Below are 18,310 nucleotides of genomic sequence, written 5' to 3'. Positions count from 1 at the left end.
GACGAAACTCTGATACTGAATCCTGGAACTTCGACGATCTACATTGAACTAGATGACTGAAGAATCTTCCTTGGAGTAAAGGAGTTACTCCCCTGCAAGGCAGGCATCAGACACATCTGTCCGGTTTGCATATCCAAAGCTCCAGCCGGACTCTGAAGAATTTTGCAACACAGGAGGTGGGTTTTCGTGGTCTCTGAGGTCGATCTGTGCACTCAGCAATTCTGAGGCCAGTATCCCTTGTGGAAGACTGTGCAACCCGAACCCCTGGACACCGCGACCATTTGCAGAAGCATCCACTTTCCAGCGACTCCTGCAGCTGAGCTTTAGGTTACATGTAGCCCTGAACCCGAGCAGCATTTGCACCGAAGATTGCCTGCTTACACTCCATGAGTGTTCCGTGAGCTGGCCCTTTGTGTTTTCTCTCGAGCTCCCTTCGCGATCCCCAGTCCGTCGACTGGTGGGTCTCTGTGAAAGCAACTTTACTTCTAATTGGGCTTACCTGGTTGCTCCAGACGTGTCCTGACTCTCCATCACTTGGGGAGTCCCCAGGACCTTGCTGGTCCACACCGAAGCATCTTTTCTCTTCCTGCGGGGTTTGCTGTTGCCAAGGCTTGTTGTGTGCAATCCGACCACCGACACCGCAGCACTCGACAGCCTTCGTGGGACAGCTCGAATCCAGCTCCTGATCGTCATCGACGCCTCCTGGTCCTCGTAGCTGCAGAGTCAAGCTTCACCTCTTCGCACCTGAAACACCCGATATCGGTGGGCATTCGTCAGTTGTGCCCCTGGTCACTGGCAAGTGACCCAGACTCTGTCCCCTCTGCTTTCAGGTTCCTCTGATCTTCGATCCAGGCTTGGATCACACCGGACACTTTTCTTCTTCCCGGCTGCAGCACTTTCAAGCAGATCGCCATTGAAATCAACGACGATTCCCGACACCATTTGACACCTATGCACCTGGCTTCCCTGGGTGAGGTAACTCGAGCACTCCGGTGCTCCCATGGCTGCTGGCCCTAGAACCCCCTAAGTCTAAAGGGGTTTGCTCAAAGTCCTCTCCTAAGTGTCCTTAACGTCTAAAATTCCAACCACGACTTTCCCATAGAATAGTACGGGGCTCGCGTCTGTGTTCTCACACTGCACGCGTCCCCTGTGGGTCTCCTGTGTCACTACTTTGGGGTCCCAGCGATTCTACGTGCTCTAGGCACTGTGTCGAGTCAAGTTGTGGTTCTTATACCACTTTCTTAATATATGGTTTGGTCCGCCCCTAGGGCCCATTGTTTATTGTGCTATTAACTGTCGTTTTTAGAACTGTATTATTGTGTATCTTGGACTCTGATCTCATAAAGAGATTAGTAGTGAGTGCTTAGAAATAAATACATATATTTTATATATACCTTGTGTGGTTCTCCTTTCATTTAGTCATTCAAGAGGTTAAAATCTGGTAAACCAAGCTGCTTTACACTCCTTCAAGACTTAGCCTGAAGGCATAGCTACCACTAGGATAGCTTTCAATAAAGGTTGTCTTTAAACCTATCCGCAATAAGTGTGGTTTGGACTGGTACAAGGTGCCCACTATAACTAATGGACAGCATATACCAGGCCAACTTCTCACAAACCCCCAATAGGTAGTGCATTAGCATTGCCCACTCTAGCGCTTCTGTAGACAGGCATCTTCTCCATCCGCTATATGCGTTTCTTGGATGAATGCAATCTGTGCATTGCGCCGCCTAATGTATTGCTGAATAGTGTGACACTTGCATGCTGTCCCCATACCACGAACATTCCCTGTAATTCTCTGCAACCTAGTCATGACCAGGCCTGGGCGGTGCACGCTGTGTTTCAAATCTATATGCTGTGTAGTTGGATGTCACGCTTTTAAACCACCACACGCGTACCAGAATGCCACAATAGTAAACCTGCACGCTGAGAGGCTTCCTATTACTCTCAAATCCATTGCTAATTGTAAACGGAGTGTAAAGAAAGAGCACGTGCCCGACGGCTCTCTTGAGTTTCGGCCGGGTTCTATGCTCTATGGCAGCACACTTACCATTTGTCAGCTGATGTTTGAAGATATGCAGCTCCTCTGATCCGCCAGCTGGAGTTCTCATCTCCATCTTCCGCTCCTCACTGCAGGCTCCCTCTGATCAGTGTCTCGCCTATGGGAAGTGCAGGGAAAGAAAATATCTGCAGGTGCCTTGGAGCCCAAGGACTACGGCAATCAATGTTGAAGAGTGAAGAAAGACCCTCACCCTTACGCCAATTCTATGCACCGCAACCACCATCTCAGGGGCTGTCTAGTTGATCCAGTGGTTCTGTCGGGAGCCAGCCTCCCATTGGCCGTCTGCTTCCAGCAGCTGTCATCTTATTTGTAAGCTACACACACCTGTCACGTGACTCGGGCACGGACCGTGGGTCTACTACCTTCCGTGAATGCGAACCATTTGTTCTGTTAGCAGAGGCAAGAGGCAGCACCGGGATCAGTTGCAGGAGAAGGAGCTGTTCCTCCATCAGGGCCAGTGACGGACCAACCCGCTCTGCCTCAGAGGCTGCCATAGCGAGGCTCGGCAACTCCTCTCTCCCAGGTAGGATGAAGTTTGGTCCGTCTCGTGTTTTTGGCCAACAGCACAATCGATGTCTGTGGTTCCGCTTTCCTGGTATTTGTCAGTTGTATCTTGCAAATGCAATGTGTTATTTTTTTCATGCCCATTAGGAGAAGTGAAATGTTTGGTTGGGCGCCGGTCAACTCCGCTACACAGTGGTAGCGGAGTTTTTGCTGAACCGCATGCTCCAAGCGTAGCACAGAGTGCCCAAAACTCTAACTCTTGCCGGTGGAGTGGAGTTCCTCACCCACCTGTAGTCATGACTACTTGCGTCTGGGCTTAGTAGTTGAGGGAAATCAGTGAAGTACTTGGCGCTCCACAGTAGTGGTATAGGGGGCCGAAGAAACAGTGACTTCCCAAACACAGAACAAACGTGCCTTTTGATGGGAAACCCCGAGATATGAGGCCTTGTAAGAAGCTTCACCCAGGAAAGATGTCTGAGGGATGACAGGTAATTCCTGGACTAGCGCCAGCCTGTTGTCAGACATGTGGTGCAAGGGTAGTTCAGAAAAACAATATGAAACATTGGACACAACTCTATTTACATCACAAACAATAAAGCACATCACAATACAAAGAAATAAATACTCCATTTGTAGATGTTGATGACATTGTAGGATGTTAATTCAAACTAACAAAGACGCAGATGCGTGTTTCGGTAGTGGGCCGTAGATGTTAGCAACCTTCATCAGGGCGTTGTCTGTACAAATAACTCCTGTGGCAGGAGGCCATCCAATTGGCTTAGGATCATACAATAATCAAGCATTAGAAAAGGGGGGGCTCACAATCTTCACAATCCTAGGGAGAGACTATCCAGTTGGTGGTAAGTGGCAACGTGTTGCCGCAGTCATATGATTCAAACAGTATCCACTGTTGATATCCGGGTCATGGGAGGAGACGGGTGGGAAGGGAATTAAAGACTTCCCACCGGAACTCTTAATATCACTATATTCCTAAGGGAATGGATTCAGATGGTGAACCTTTTAGTTTGCCATATAAGATGGACCATGGAATAGCTGGCCATGAGGGTACACTTATCCTTAAGTGAAACAAGGTGTATTAAAGCATACAAGTCTTTATCACGAATGCGGAATGCATTCTGCCGTGAGGAGACGCGATCTTCGTCCGCATTCTTTTCATATTGTTTTTCTGATTATTGTGCTTGTTGTTAAGTGTTTTATGATTTACTATGTGTGTTTTTTCTTTGTTTGTGTAGGATTATATTCCCAATATGTATTGATCATGAGGGTGCTCCCAACTACATTATTGTATGTACCGTTGTTCTGGTGGATATACAAAAAATAATATATATACAGTTCCTTTTAAAGAAAGGTTTTTGCACTATAAATGTATTTATATAAAAAATATGTATTTTTGTATGAGATGAATAAACTGTAAAAAAAAAAATCTGATCCCTGGCTTAGTATATATTGTTGATGTACTGCATATGCTATACACAGTGTTTTGGAGAAGTTCTTGTTCTCTTTACCTTGCATAGCAACTCTGACCATTTCATTTATTTGTGTAAATCAGTATATTGAGAGCTCAGTCAGAAGATGTGTAAAATTGTACAGTAACCTAAGCAGAATCCCCATTTTTGTAAGGGTCTATCGCGCGATGATGAGTAGCCTGAGGGACCTTCAGAACTCCTCATAGGCCTCGTAGAGACCAGAGACCTCCAGGCAGGTCCTAGGTTCCCTTCCTTAAGATTTCTTCTGTGTGATAAATATTCACCTCTAAATATGTAGATGGCTTGGGAGCCCAAATAACACAAAGGTTCATCCTGGGTTGAAATACACCTGGATACAACAGGAGAAAACAAGTCTTAGACCAATTCGTATTTAGTCCCAACACATCTCCAAACTCTTGCAGCAGCTGAACAGTTGGTTCAAACTAAGTTTTTCCCTTTCAAGTATGTAAAAATGGTGTCAGCCTAGAATGAAATGACATGCACCCAATTGCTTTGCAAAATAATTGTCTACTGTCCTGCCATTCTCAGGATTGCAGCAAAGGGTTCTATGGCCACTGCAAACAGGAGTGGGACGAGTGGGCACCCATGTCTTGAACTGTTGTAGATATAATACTGGTCAGAGATGCACCGTTTCAGTTTGCACCTTTTGCTGTTGGTCTGTGATATAATAACTCAATCCCTTTGATCGAGCCCCCACAACCCCAGTACCATGCGCTGCATTACCAAGCTCAGATATGCCCATTGTAGTGTATAAAGTGCTTCTTCTTAACCTGCAGAGACCACCACTGCATTGGGGAACACCACAGGCAAGATCTCAGTAAGGACTCTGTTAACTGTTCTTGAGTGTTTACATGTTGGGATGAACCCATTTTGATGTGTGTAGATCAAGGCGATCATGTAAAAGTATATTCTATTAATGAGGATTTTACTGAGTATTTTATAGTCCTGATTAAGCATGGAATGCGGCCTATAAGAAGTCGTCTCACCCATGTCCCTACCAGACATAAGCTGTGGCACAATCCAGGCCTCCCTGGACTAAGTCGGAAGTTCACCACCCTCCAGCACCGCCTGGTACAGATTAATGAGTCGTAGTACCAGAATTGCTGCATATGTCCGGTAAAATTCTGCAGGCAGGCCATCCATGCATAGCCTCCTGCCTTTTGCCATGTCATTAATTGGCATCTTAGTCTTTGCCTCTTTGCCCTTCATGAGTACCTGATAAAGCGTTACATTATCCATGTAAGCCTTAATCTCCCTGTCTGTGGTCTCTCCTGATATCTCCTATAACTTACTATAATAGTCCTTAAATGTCTTGTTAATCTCTTGATGCTTTCCTACCATTTGTCCCTCCCCCCAGAAATTTAGATGATCGTTGCTTGCCTGTCCCTAGAGTGGATAAGCCAAGCTAACTGTTTCTCAGACTTTCCTTGCTCATAATGCGTCCGTAGTACATAGTCATTATAATTATCACATCGTAATTTTTCGATTAGTTGGGCATACCTCTCCAGTCTGTCTGCCAATACTGGACATTTCCAATTCATGTATGAATCTATCTAGGTCTTTTAACTCAATATCCAGTTTTCCCCTAATACCCACTATCTTGCCAATGCAATGACTTCTGATCACTTAAACGCTTCCACATCAACCAGTGTGTCCAATGCAGTTGTTCCCTGATTAAGTTTACAATAAACAGTGATACCCTTCAAACAATGGCCTCTTTCCAGGAAGTACACTTGCCGCCATCAAGTAGGGCTAGGCTGGACCCCCCGTGAATTTTCCATAACAGAGGGTTATAGTGAGATATACTGTGCCAGTAATAAATTTACATAGCTCTGTAGTACACAATACCCTATCTAGGCGATTGTGTATGTCATGCAGTGGGGAATAAAATGAGTAATCCCGGTCTTGGTTATGGTATAGCCTCCTTAAATCTGTAAGGCCCCAGTCAGTGATCATTTAGTGAAACCCTCTAACATACTGCCGGGATAGAAACTGGCCAAATGTGGGGTAGAGCGATCTAGGTTAATATCCATAAAAAGTTAAAATCTCCCCCACCTTAAATTATGGAATATCTCTCCCCCAAGCCAGATTCCGTGAGAAGGAATAAAGTCTTCCGCTGATCCTGATTATTTTTTGGGTAAATGCTGTCAGGAACATCTCAGTATCATATAACGTCACTTTCCCCAATAGTGGCTCCGACCATCCGTACTCCTGGCCTTACCCATGTCAGGGTCCCCCTAGCAAACAATTAGTATTCTGCAGCATATATTCTTGCTTTGTAATCAGGCTAACTGTAGTTTGTTGAAATGTCTCTTATAACTAGGCACCTTAACACCTATAGTGTCTTCAAATAAACGTTAATCTTGTATTGTTAGAGTATGGACCCTATACTTCTAGCATTCCATGGCAACAATGTATACGTGTCCTTAGTGCAGGTCATAAAAAATGTCCTCTCTTGCTTTCCCCTCCCATTTTCTCTAGTACTACGTTTACTTCAGTACCACACCCACTATCTGGCCAGAAGAGCTTCCTCCATCAGTGTGATGGCCACTACGGACTGATGTCAAATTCACTGAATATACCCACAGCAAGCATAAACATTTCCCAACTCCTTCTCCCCAGAACAAAACAACACCAGCTCTTTGCTCAAGCTTTCAATCTGTTTAATGTACTTTCCCCACAAATACTTTATTTCAGTGTCGATTACAAACAAGTAGGGATGTGCCTGATTCATTTCTTTTAGCATATTATCCCGATTCCCCCATTACAAAATAATTTTCTCTTCATCCTAATACCGTGTATCATTCTCACCTCAGAGGACCTTCTCTAAGCAGCGTTGTCCTTTCCTTTACATAAACCTGCAGTTATAATTAACATCTTGTTTTCCCCCCAGAGCAGGGGTATACCTCCCAGGTCCCCTCTATGGGTCATCTGCAAGTCAAGGTGTTGTGTGGCATCTCAACTTGTTCATGTGTTGGCACTTCTGGATCTGATTCCGAGCACAATAGCCGTGTTCCACCACAGTTTTCTAAGGCAAAGTTTTGTGTTTGGCAAGGTGGTGTCGCTTTTAGTGCCTCTGGGTCTCTTTTTTTAGTTTGGGAACCGGAAGGGCTAGCTGTTCTCTAGAGTATTGGTGTGTCTTACTCCTCTTCTGAAGCGCTTGTTGTTCAGACTAGCTGCTCTTATCTTTTCCAGTTTTATACAGTTCTAGCCGGTCCCATGCCTAGGACGGCTCTGTTAAAAAACACAGATTTACCATCTGTCATCACTTAGCGTAGTGGGAAACATCAAGGCATAGCGAAAGCTTGCCTCTCTTAAGACTTTCTCAACTTCAATAAAGGTCTTTTAAACTCGACAGCAGACGTGTAATCTGGAAATGTAAATGCCATACAATTGTACACTTTATATGGCTTAGACATTCTTTCCATCTACAATGTGGTGTCTGTGTCTGTAATGTAGTAGCCAATCTGTCACTGGCCTTGTCTCCCTGACCCATGACTCTTATGTTGTTGTGTCTGTTTCTTCCTTCCGCAACTTTTGCCCTAATCTCTAGAAATCCCACATGTTTTTGTAAGTTCAGAGCACTAGTGGTCAGGTGAAGTTTGTTCATGGTATCTTCTCTGTTCTCAAACAAACACATTTGGTTAGACAACTCTTAAAGCTTACACTATTGGCCTCCTCAGAGTGCCACATAGTGTGATACTACCATGAAAAGCCAACACTGCAGCATATGATTCCCGCAAGTCCTTGATGGTATTAGCTATTTGGTCCTGTAGCTGAATACATTTGTGTTTTTTTTTTTAATGTGTACATGACTACATACATGCTCTTAAAGTAGCAGAGATAGTTAATATACTGTTGGTGTTTTGTAAAGTGATAATCTACTATTGTGCCACTTTGAAATAGTTTGAAGACTTGTAAGTCATGGCATTCATTAGCCATGCAATAGCACATATATACCACAACATTTCAACTGCAGAGCCTACTGTAGTAGGCTATACCAGCTATTAAATGCCCAGTTCACCACTATTGGTCCTGGCAAACATATAGGCATGCAATTGCAAGGGTTGACTTTTCATCATGGTGCTGAAATCCAGAACTAGAAGGTGAAGTTAATGTATGAACAGATTCTGTAGCTCTTTTTCAATAGGAAGAGTACTACTTTGGTAATGGCACTGTCCTCATTTTTTTAAAAACTATACATGTAGATTAAGAGTGCATTTGTGGATTGGCATTTGTTGACATGCCAAATGGAATGTAAGGAGAGGGGGAAGGTGAGTTTACTATCTGATGGGTTTGAGAGCAGATGCAAATTACTGGGAGGTGGTGTTATTTCATTCGTGAAACTTGACAACTATTTAAATATACTTTTGGTTTTGAGTCAACAAGGGAAATGCAGCCTAATTCAGTGCAGGATAACTGCATCATTTCAGTTGTATGATATGTATATGTTTGCATGTATAGAAATAAGACTGTAAAATTTATGTGTCTTGTATCTGCTATGCCTTTGATTGTTAATGCTGATGAGATGTTCTCACATTTGGATATTTACCCTATGTCTGAAATCCTCCTCCTAGATTTTACATGTTAATTTAGATCTGGTAATTGGTTTTGTAATGATCTGGATAAGATTAATTCATTGGAATTCTTAGGGAATCTCTAAGTGAACATCTGTGTAAATGTTTTCATGTAAATACTTTCAGATTGATAATAATGCAGGCTTTTATGTACATCACTGCTTGGAAATTTTTCTTGCCCCCACCACAGATGTTCTCTCAAAACTATGCACAAGTGGGCGATGTTTTTTTGCTGAGTATGGCACAGAGATTCAGAACAAACGGATGCTGACAGTTTCAATCGCTCCGTTAGTCCTTGACGGTAAATACACTTGTGTGTTTAGTTGCTCTTGACATCAAGGCACTGTTCCTAGCTGTTGTCATTCTGTGTGTTTTTTTAATGCTGGAAATGTAAAAAGCTTGGACAATCTTGAACCAGGTCACATAACTCTATAATATGGTAGTACGGTTTCAGTATGTGCTATTCTGAACGCAGCTATGTAAGTGATATGTGGTTTAACATCAGGTTTGTGTCTCTCATTTAGAGTATTTCACACGGCATGCATGACTCCTGTGCCAGTATATATTTAGATGTTAGCTCTAGGCAAAGCCACACTAATGTTGTAAAAGTACTATTAGTTTTTTGTAATAAGAAATGTAAAAAAATTTAAACGTCTGTCATCAATGGCTAGTACAACAATTGTAAAACTCATATTGAGTTTTTGATGATAGTGATGTTGAGTCTTGGGGATGTGCCGTTTGTGTTCTACAAATCACCCAGCATCATAAATCCAGGCCAGGAGGCTGTAGACAGGGCAATCAAAAGCTAGTGGACCCCATTTGAGTCAAATGGGGTCTTTAGCTTCTGTCCTGAGGTTCCCATAATATGCCCCCCCTCAAACTGGAGACCAACAATCCCTTTGGGCACTTGCAGTCAAGGTAGTGAAGAAGGACAGTCCAAGGGTGACTCAGGAAGGTTGTAAACAACAAAACATGGACAGTGGACCAGTTCACTTACAAGGGCACCAACTTAAAAAATTATACCAAAACTTTATATGTTGCTTAACAAATTTGTGTGCGAGCCTCAAAGGTGCCCTCTGTCCAAAAGCACCACCCTAAGCCTCAGGGTGAATCATAAATTTAAACAATAATAAAGCTGCACCACATATCAAATTGTTATCGGGGCAAATCAAATGGTTCAAGTCCGTATTGTAAGAATATAATGTTGCTTCTTTATTGATTCCTTATTAGAGACCACAGCCAACGCTGCAAATTTTAAAACACATATAAAAACACATATAGAAAAACATACATGTTTCATACTATAACATAAAATTATTGTGTATATATACACACAAAAATACGAATTGTGTATATATACATATCACAAAATCATTCCTAATCATTTATCTTATAGGGGGGAATTTCACCATCCCACATGTCTCAAACAAAAAAGCAGGATATTTCCACATGTCTGACCATATACTAAGGCATGCCACATAGCGTAAGTGAAATTCAGTAAGATAATATGATACCAACGAAAAAACATAGATACACATATTTTGAATAATTATATAAAATATATACACAAAACATATAAAATCAATTAGTAATTGCCTATATTGATTTAAAGACTCAAAGAAATATAATCCTAAATCTCCAAGATCATTACAAATTGAGACATGTATGCATCTGCGCCCCAAAAGGACTTCTCACTACTTAAACTAGAAAGATTTAAATCTCTTTGATCATTACTGTAAATTCTGATATACTAACTAACATAGATATTTCAACTTGTATTAAACCAAGCGACTAAAAACACAAGAGGGGGCCCAATACCACCATAGAAAAGAGGAAAGAATGAGAAGAATGAAAAGTATGTATGTGTATATATATATATATATATATATATATATATATATATATATATAATTATCTACTGGCAGTCGCCAGTAGATAGTTATAGTTAGGATCGTGTTTCCATAGGAAATCCGCAACATTCTATTTGGAATAACTTTGGCGCCGATTGACGAATTCTCGCGAAATTTTCAAAATAGGTGGGGCGCTCCGCTCCTTCCCTGAAAGTCTCGGGGGGGATTCGTCAAGCGGGAGCTGAGAAAAAGGGGGGGTCCCAAAACTCATTTTCCCCATGCATTTTTCCATAGGACCTTTAGTCCAAGCTACAGCCCGAACGGCTGAAAAGAATTACTTCAAATTTGGCAGAGAGGTAGTCCTCAGGTCAGGGATGTGCCTTTTGCAGGTCTGGTGTAAATCTGTTCAGTATGTCCTGAGAAAATAGCATTTAAAAGCATATATATATCTATAAGTGCGCATCGTGCGCGTACGGTAAAACTTACCGCACGCTGCCGTGCGCGAGCGCGATTCTGATTGGTTGTTAGATCTTAATAAACATTCGAATCGGTCGAAACCAGGAAGTGTCGGCCGCCATTTTGTCTCTCGTAGTCTGAGGGGGTGAAAAACAAAGGTGGAGAACATGAAAAGGGGGCAGGGTGGACAGTTCCTGACCCCCTAGCCTTTGTAAGGGGGTCCCAGAAGGACCCCCAAGGGCCAAAATTTCCTTTAATTTTTTTGCGAAAAATCGCGGAGTACGCGTAGCGTGCGCGTACGGTAGAAACGGAAAAATTCCGCGAACTGCGTAACGTGGGTGCGCGGTGCGCGTAGCACACCGTGCGCCCACAGCGCGCGCACGGTGCGCGCACGGTGAAAAACCTTAAAAAAAAAAATACATAACTTAGCATTTAAAAAAACTAACAAATTCACTGAAAAAACCATAGGTTTCACACACGTTATAGTTAGGAATTAGCATTTAAAAAACCTTGCAAATTCACTTAAAAAACCATAGGTTTCACACATGTTATAGTTAGCTGGACATTTCACTCGTGAAAAACCATTGAAATTCCCCCGTTATAGTTCGTGCAGGCAACTATAACTCACGCGACCGCAATCCTCTGCTGATGACGTCAGATATTACATCACTGATGACATATGTGTCTTTCTGAAAAAAAAATATTTGTAATATATGTATAGCTAAAAATTAATGGAAGAAGACATGGGTAAATAAGTGTCTAAATACAGTGATGTAATATCTGACGTCATCAGCAGAGGATTGCGGTCGCGTGAGTTATAGTTGCCTGCACTAACTATAACGGGGGAATTTCAATGGTTTTTCATGAGTGAAATGTCCAGCTAACTATAACATGTGTGAAACCTATGGTTTTTTTAAGTGAATATATCTATATATATCTCTATATAATGATAAACCTACTGATTGGTGTATCAGTAAATGTATTAGCAGTTATATGGAAGTGTGAACGCAATTCAAAATATTCCTTAGAGATGGTACTCGAGTGTCTGCGTTTGGAGGAGATAAAAAAGGGAATATATATATAACCCAACTTACACTCCTAATAAAGTTCAAATTTAATCAAAAACGTGAGACATCCGGCCACAAGCAATGTGAAGAAGCTTACCTCTATTGTTTGCTCACGTCGTTTATTCAAACCCCTTTGTAATATCAAATTCGTCCATCTTTCGTAATGAATCAACATTCTTTTTCAATTATTGAGAGGCAGGTATCAAAGAAGTGATATGATTATCACAACAGACAGTCCCAATATAAATATATAATGGGACATCCACCGGTCCTACAAAAATCCAAAGACGCACATCAGGGCCATATATATAAAAAATTGGTGAGAATGTTCAGTATGTCAATATTGAAAATTTCCAGATTATTTTCAATACAATAAAGAAATTGCAGGAAAAGTTATTCAGCCATTCACGGATTTGCCAATGTTAATATAATATTGTATTCGCGACAAAAAATATAGTGATACAGATCAGGGTATCAGAAATATGCCCACTACCGCAGATAGAGTAATCTCACAGTTACACGCACATACATTCTTCATACGCTAGGGCCCATTTCACTAACATACGCTCAATACTCTGCCGGCATAAGACCTGTGGGAAGGAAAACCCTGCATCTATATCTAGGACGATAGGATCTGATTATAGTGGTTGTCCTTATTCATACTCTATACAATCTATACAACAGTAATCAAAATATACTCAATAATTGACAAGAAAGAATATTCAACACCATGTTTAAAAGTTATATTGCTTTATCTAAAATTAGTCAAAGTAAATCAATCAGAATAAATCATTTCTCATAGTTACCTATTCTAACTAAGTGTCAGAACGGGTCAAGACCAGTCTCTCGGTAAAGTCTCTCAAGATAGTCCTCAGCATCAGGCTTCAGCAACGCAAGTTCACGCGGCAAAAACGACGAAAGAGTGGGGAGAGCCCTCCCTAAGCTAATAGTTTTTATAATAAGAAATACAATGGAAACTCACATAAATTTGGCAAGAAAAACTGTATCACTGAGCAGAATGAGAAGGAAGAGATGTAACTTTGCAACATCTTGAAATCTCCGCTCAGGAAAAGTCACAATACGTAAACTACGGAACAGGAACCAAGAAATAGAAACTATTAAAGTATCCATCTCGTTCATTTCCCTCGGCAACCCGGCTTCAGCACATTGTTCATTTCAGAAGCTCCTTTGTGCACCAAGGACAAATCTTTTCTTTTGGAGATCCTCCAAACTACTGATGTCCTCATGGAAAGTTTTATAGAAGGACTACGATCAGTTGTCTTCAACCGATTTCCAGCAGGGGTCTCTCTTGCCACATCACAGAAATATTCACTCGAGGCCAGGCTTTCAAGTCAGCCGACAAGAATTAGGCCTCCATAGGCCACAATAGACCATCTCAATTTAAAAGAAATAAAAACAACGTTAATACAACATAATGATTTAACAGTGTTAACCCCACTAATACCCTTATGTGTATGCATTTATCTAGCTTTGCGACATAAAAAGCATTAATTCTGACAGCGTTTTGTGCTCAAAATAAATAGCACACAGCAACATTTAAACACGAAAACTTGCACGTTATTGTAAATACATGAACAGCACAAATAAACTAACCCTCATGTAACTTTCTCTTATGTTAGAACAAACGAGTTGATTATTGAAACATACCTTCACAAGACAAATAATTAGTTGTTAATTATTAATGAATTAATAAAACGCATAGACATGCCAGAGCTTCAAAAGCCCAGAATTTTCTAAAAGAAAACTCTGCTCCAGCAATCCCCCCTTTGGTGATTTCATCACCAAATAAACCCAAAAAAAAAATTAGTGAAAATTTTAGTCCCATTTTAGGAAATCAGAAATGTCTCTTCCCTTTAGACAACATTTAAACACCAGTCACTCTTTCATCATCTCTCTTTGTCTCTAAATAAACACTCTCCCTCAATTCTTCTAATTCAATCTCTTCTGGTTCTCTCTTTGAAATTTTCGAATTCCTGTTTTTTCTTTTCATTTTTCAATTTCTCTTTCCCTCTCCTGTTTTTACAACACACACACACACACCAATCTTAGTATCAGTAACGCAACAATTATACAAGACAAAGGAAACAATATTCTACCTATAATAGTACTACCTATTTTTGCAATAAAATCCTTAACAGCAATCATTTTATTAGCTAGTTTAGTCCATAAACTCCCAGTCTCAAGTGGTACTAAATCTTCATGCAAATCAATAATATTTTTGATATAGACCTTCAGGTCTTTACTTTCATCAGGAATGTAAGTGCAACAATGTTGAACTTTCAAAATTCCACAAACTCCACCCTCCTTAGCCAAAAGGATATCAAGGGCAAGTCGATTTTGCATGGACATGGCACGTACGGCACTTAATTCCGTATTCACCAAAAGAAACCCTCCTGCGGTATTTGTCGATAAGCGATCAACCACTGTGGACAGTTTCCGGATTCCATAAGCATTTAAAGAAATTCCCACTGCTGGAATTAAAACCCCAAAAATGTCACCCACAATTTCAGACCAAGTTTCTCTCTTAAAGCGTGTTAATAGATTAATGTCTTCTACATCTTTTACTTTATCCGTATGAAAAATCTTAGGAAAAACTAGGCCCACATAACATGTGCCATACCAATGGTCAGGCAACTTGTAATAAGCCTTGTTCCCACACACATAGTACACTCCTGGAAAAATCGTATCTTCTCCACCTCTGAAACCCCAACCTGTCGCAATGAAGTATGTATCATGGCACTCACTAGTTCCCACAAAATATGTATCATATTGGGATTTCCTTCTGGTAATGCATAGTTTACCCTTCTGCGGTGCATCTAGAGCCAAAGTTGGACTAGCCCCATTCCTCAACTCCTTTCCCATCTCAATGTCCCAAATTGTTTCACTCACTTCATATTTTCCCTCTTTCTCATGCATGTTCATTCTCCTTTCCTCAACCATATCCAGGAAAGCTTTCTCCTCTCCTTTTAAATTGCAAGTTAAATTATTCTTAAAAATGTAATCTAATGTTAGTCCTTTTTCTTCAATAAAAATTTCACCAAAAGTGTTAGCTTCTTTAGCTGGATTCAGCTCTTTGTTCATTGGCAAGTGCCCAAAAATACTATCTCTGTTAGACATCTTATAATCTATTTTCCCTAACAAATAAAAAACACTACTTAAAATACTACAAGAAATACCATATGTAGCTGGTAAATGGTGATAAGTAACACCCTCTGAGACGGATGCAGGTAATTGCATGCAGACATAGCAATCCCTCACTTCCATTGTCTTCACATATTCATATAACAGTTTAGAAAAAACATTACTAGAAAAATTATTAATTGACCTATCTTTGTGTATGTAACTACTACTTCTAATTGGAACTACTTTTTGTGAATTCTTCTCTTCATTAGTCATTTTTGCTATATCCATTCCAAATTCTACTCTAAAAGTAACTAATAAAATTAAAACACCCCATAGAAGCATTAATAATCCAGTACAACAGCAGCACATTTTGCACCACCTCTTTAAAAAGGCACATCTGTTTCTATTCTCCTCTATGTTAGCCATTTTAGTTTAGCCTCTACTACTCCACTACTGTTTGAACTTCTCCAATTCTTCTGCAACTCTTCAGCTTTCAGTTTATCCAAATGACTTCCTTATTCACTTGATCCAAGCGAATCCTCCTTTCACTCAGTTTGGATACTTGTCATTTTTCACTTCAATTTCTTCAACATCAAACTGTATCAGATCTCCAACGTCGGAATCCTCAGTACTCGACTCTTCTCCAATGTCAGTCAAGAGTACTTTCAGAATTTCACCAGTATCTTCCTCAACCACTTTTCTCAAGACCACTTCCGGATTATCTCGAGTCACTGTTTCTTCTTTTCCTTCTTCAGACAGTGTCACATAAGACCATTCCGGTGATCTGTACTTTTGGTTGGGTCTTTTAACTCTCCTTATTTCTACTGGTTCTTTTGATTTCTTTGATTCTTTTTCCTCAGCTCTTGAGGTTTGGCTTGATACTTCATTCACTTGTTCAGCTTCTGATGAATTTGCTCTTATTATTCTGTATCTCACCCTCTTTACTCGGTTGTTAGGCCAACGATCTCCTTTCACAACCTTTTTCGGCTTCAATTGTTTAACACTCCTTTCTCCAATCGAAGTTCTCTTTCTCAGAACTCGACCTTCTGTTTGTTCATCTTCATCATCTGTTTCAAGTGCCTCTTGTTTCCGTTTCCCAGTAGCTTTTCTTTTCTCCACAGATTTTTCCACCACTGTTTGAGACTTCCCTGCTTCTGTCCCTCCTCGGGTCTCCGACACGCAATCTTCTTGCTGTCTATTTGTCCCTTCACCTAGCTCCTCATCAATGTTCCCTACACCTCCTCGGGGGTCTTCCGCAATCTGTCCCTCTCTATCTTCTTCTGACCCTGTTTCTTCAAGGATAATCTCAAGTTGTTCTTCAATCTCCTCCTCTTCTGATTCAGGAGTAGGCTCAATGTGTTTCCTCTTTTCTTTTCTTTTACTCCCACTGCTACTTGAAACTTCAGGCTCTACAACAGAATTAGATTCTCCCTCTGATACTCGCAGTGAATCTCTTGAAGCTCTCTCCGCTTCTTCTCTCACTGATTCTGTATCTTCAGGATCTTCACCATCACTGGAATCTGACTCTTCATAATACTCTTCACCAGTTCCCTCTCTCGGGCTTGGAACTCTCAGAGTATGACTTGCATGTACCCAGTGCTTCACTCCAGCACACTTTACTGCAGTCGTTGTAGTCAGAATGACTTGTCTCGGCCTTCCCCACCTTGGAATCAAGCAATTTCTTCTTCTGTGCACCTTAATCCTTACCCAGTCACCTGGACTCAGATCATGGGCTTGCTTCTTCTCAAGTGTGGTAGCTTCTTCTCCAATCTGGTGAAACACAGAATGAACTGCGTCAGCCAGGCCTTTACAGTAATCCAAAATCATGTCATCAGTTATTGACACCAATTTATTCACAGGCACGAATGCATGGCGCATAGCACGTCCCATAATTATTTCATGCGGGCTCAAACCAGTAGTTCTATCTGGAGTAGATCTCATTGTCATCAGGACAAGAGGTAACACATCCGGCCATTTCATACCAGTGGCTAGACACATTTTTCCAATCCTATTCTTGATTGTGCCATTGATCTGCTCAACCACACCAGAAGCCTCTGGTCGGTATGCACAATGTAACTTCTGCTGTATTTTCAATGCTTCACAAATCAAACCAATGAGTTCATTTTGAAAGTGTCTACCTCTGTCAGACTCAATTGTAACTGGAAACCCGTACCTAGGAATCAACTCCCTTAACAGTAACTTTGCCACTGTTAATCCATCATTTCTTCTAGTCGGGTAAGCTTCCACCCACCTTGAAAACAAACAGACTACCACTAGAACATATCTCAGTCTGTTCACTTGGGGCATTTCAATGAAATCAATCTGCATTCTTGTAAAAGGACCTCCTTCTCTGCCTATTGTCCCCAAACTCACCACTGTCTTTTTCCCAGTGTTAAATTGCTGACAAATCAAACATCTTTGACAAATGCTCTCCGCAATTGTTCTAAACTTTGCATTGTACCAGGTTTGCTTAAAGGACCTTACCATTGCGTCCCTCCCCAGATGTCCCTGGCCATGATACATCCTTGCCATTGATGACAAAATTGAGTTTGGCATCACTGGTCTGCCATCTCTGTAGACCCAAACATGGTCTGTTTCTCTTGGAGCACATCCTGCTTTAACCCAATCTTGTTTTTCTTCCTCTCCTGCCTCATCTTGTAACTGCTTTACTTCATCCCACGTTTCTAGGACATTAGTAAACATCACAGAAAGGAGAGACATTTCCTCCATCCTACTCCGGTTAATAGATTGGTTGGTCTTAGCGCAATACTGCGCCACATCGTTGGCAAACCTGTTACCAACAGTGATAAAATCATCCCCTGAAACATGTGCGGCACATTTTACAACCGCTAACTCCTTAGGCAGCTGTATCGCCTCAAGCAATTTTCCAATCAACTCCGCATTCTTTATCGGGGTTCCACCCGATGTCAAGAAACCTCTTTGTAGCCACAGTTGGCCAAAGTCATGCACCACTCCAAATCCATACTGACTATCAGTCAACACGGTTGTTCTCATGTCTTTCCCAATCTCACAAGCTCTTGTCAATGCCACTAATTCAGCAACTTGCGCAGATTTCACTCCTTTCAATGGTGATGCTTCCATAATCTCTGAAACTTTGCACACTGCATATGCTGCACATAGCACA

General features: G+C 41.2%; 1 protein-coding gene across 4 annotated transcripts in view; it reads left to right on the top strand.

Annotated features, from left to right (window-relative positions):
* Positions 1–18,310, top strand: part of ZBTB26 (zinc finger and BTB domain containing 26) — a 90,860-nt gene that overhangs the window by 18,261 nt on the left and 54,289 nt on the right. For 2 of the 4 annotated variants that reach the window (XM_085612357.1, XM_085612365.1), the window contains exon 2: positions 8,839–8,949. The exons of the other annotated variants lie outside the window; for them this stretch is intronic. The gene's annotated coding sequence lies outside the window, so the exon portion shown is untranslated. The remainder of the gene's footprint in view (positions 1–8,838; positions 8,950–18,310) is intronic. 4 annotated transcript variants of the gene reach the window in all.

Source organism: Triturus cristatus, chromosome 1_2, assembly GCF_964204655.1.
Source record: "Triturus cristatus chromosome 1_2, aTriCri1.1, whole genome shotgun sequence".
Lineage (NCBI taxonomy): Eukaryota > Metazoa > Chordata > Amphibia > Caudata > Salamandridae > Triturus > Triturus cristatus.
The sequence above is the reverse complement of the archived record's forward strand: the minus strand, read 5'-3'. Positions and strand labels throughout refer to the sequence as shown.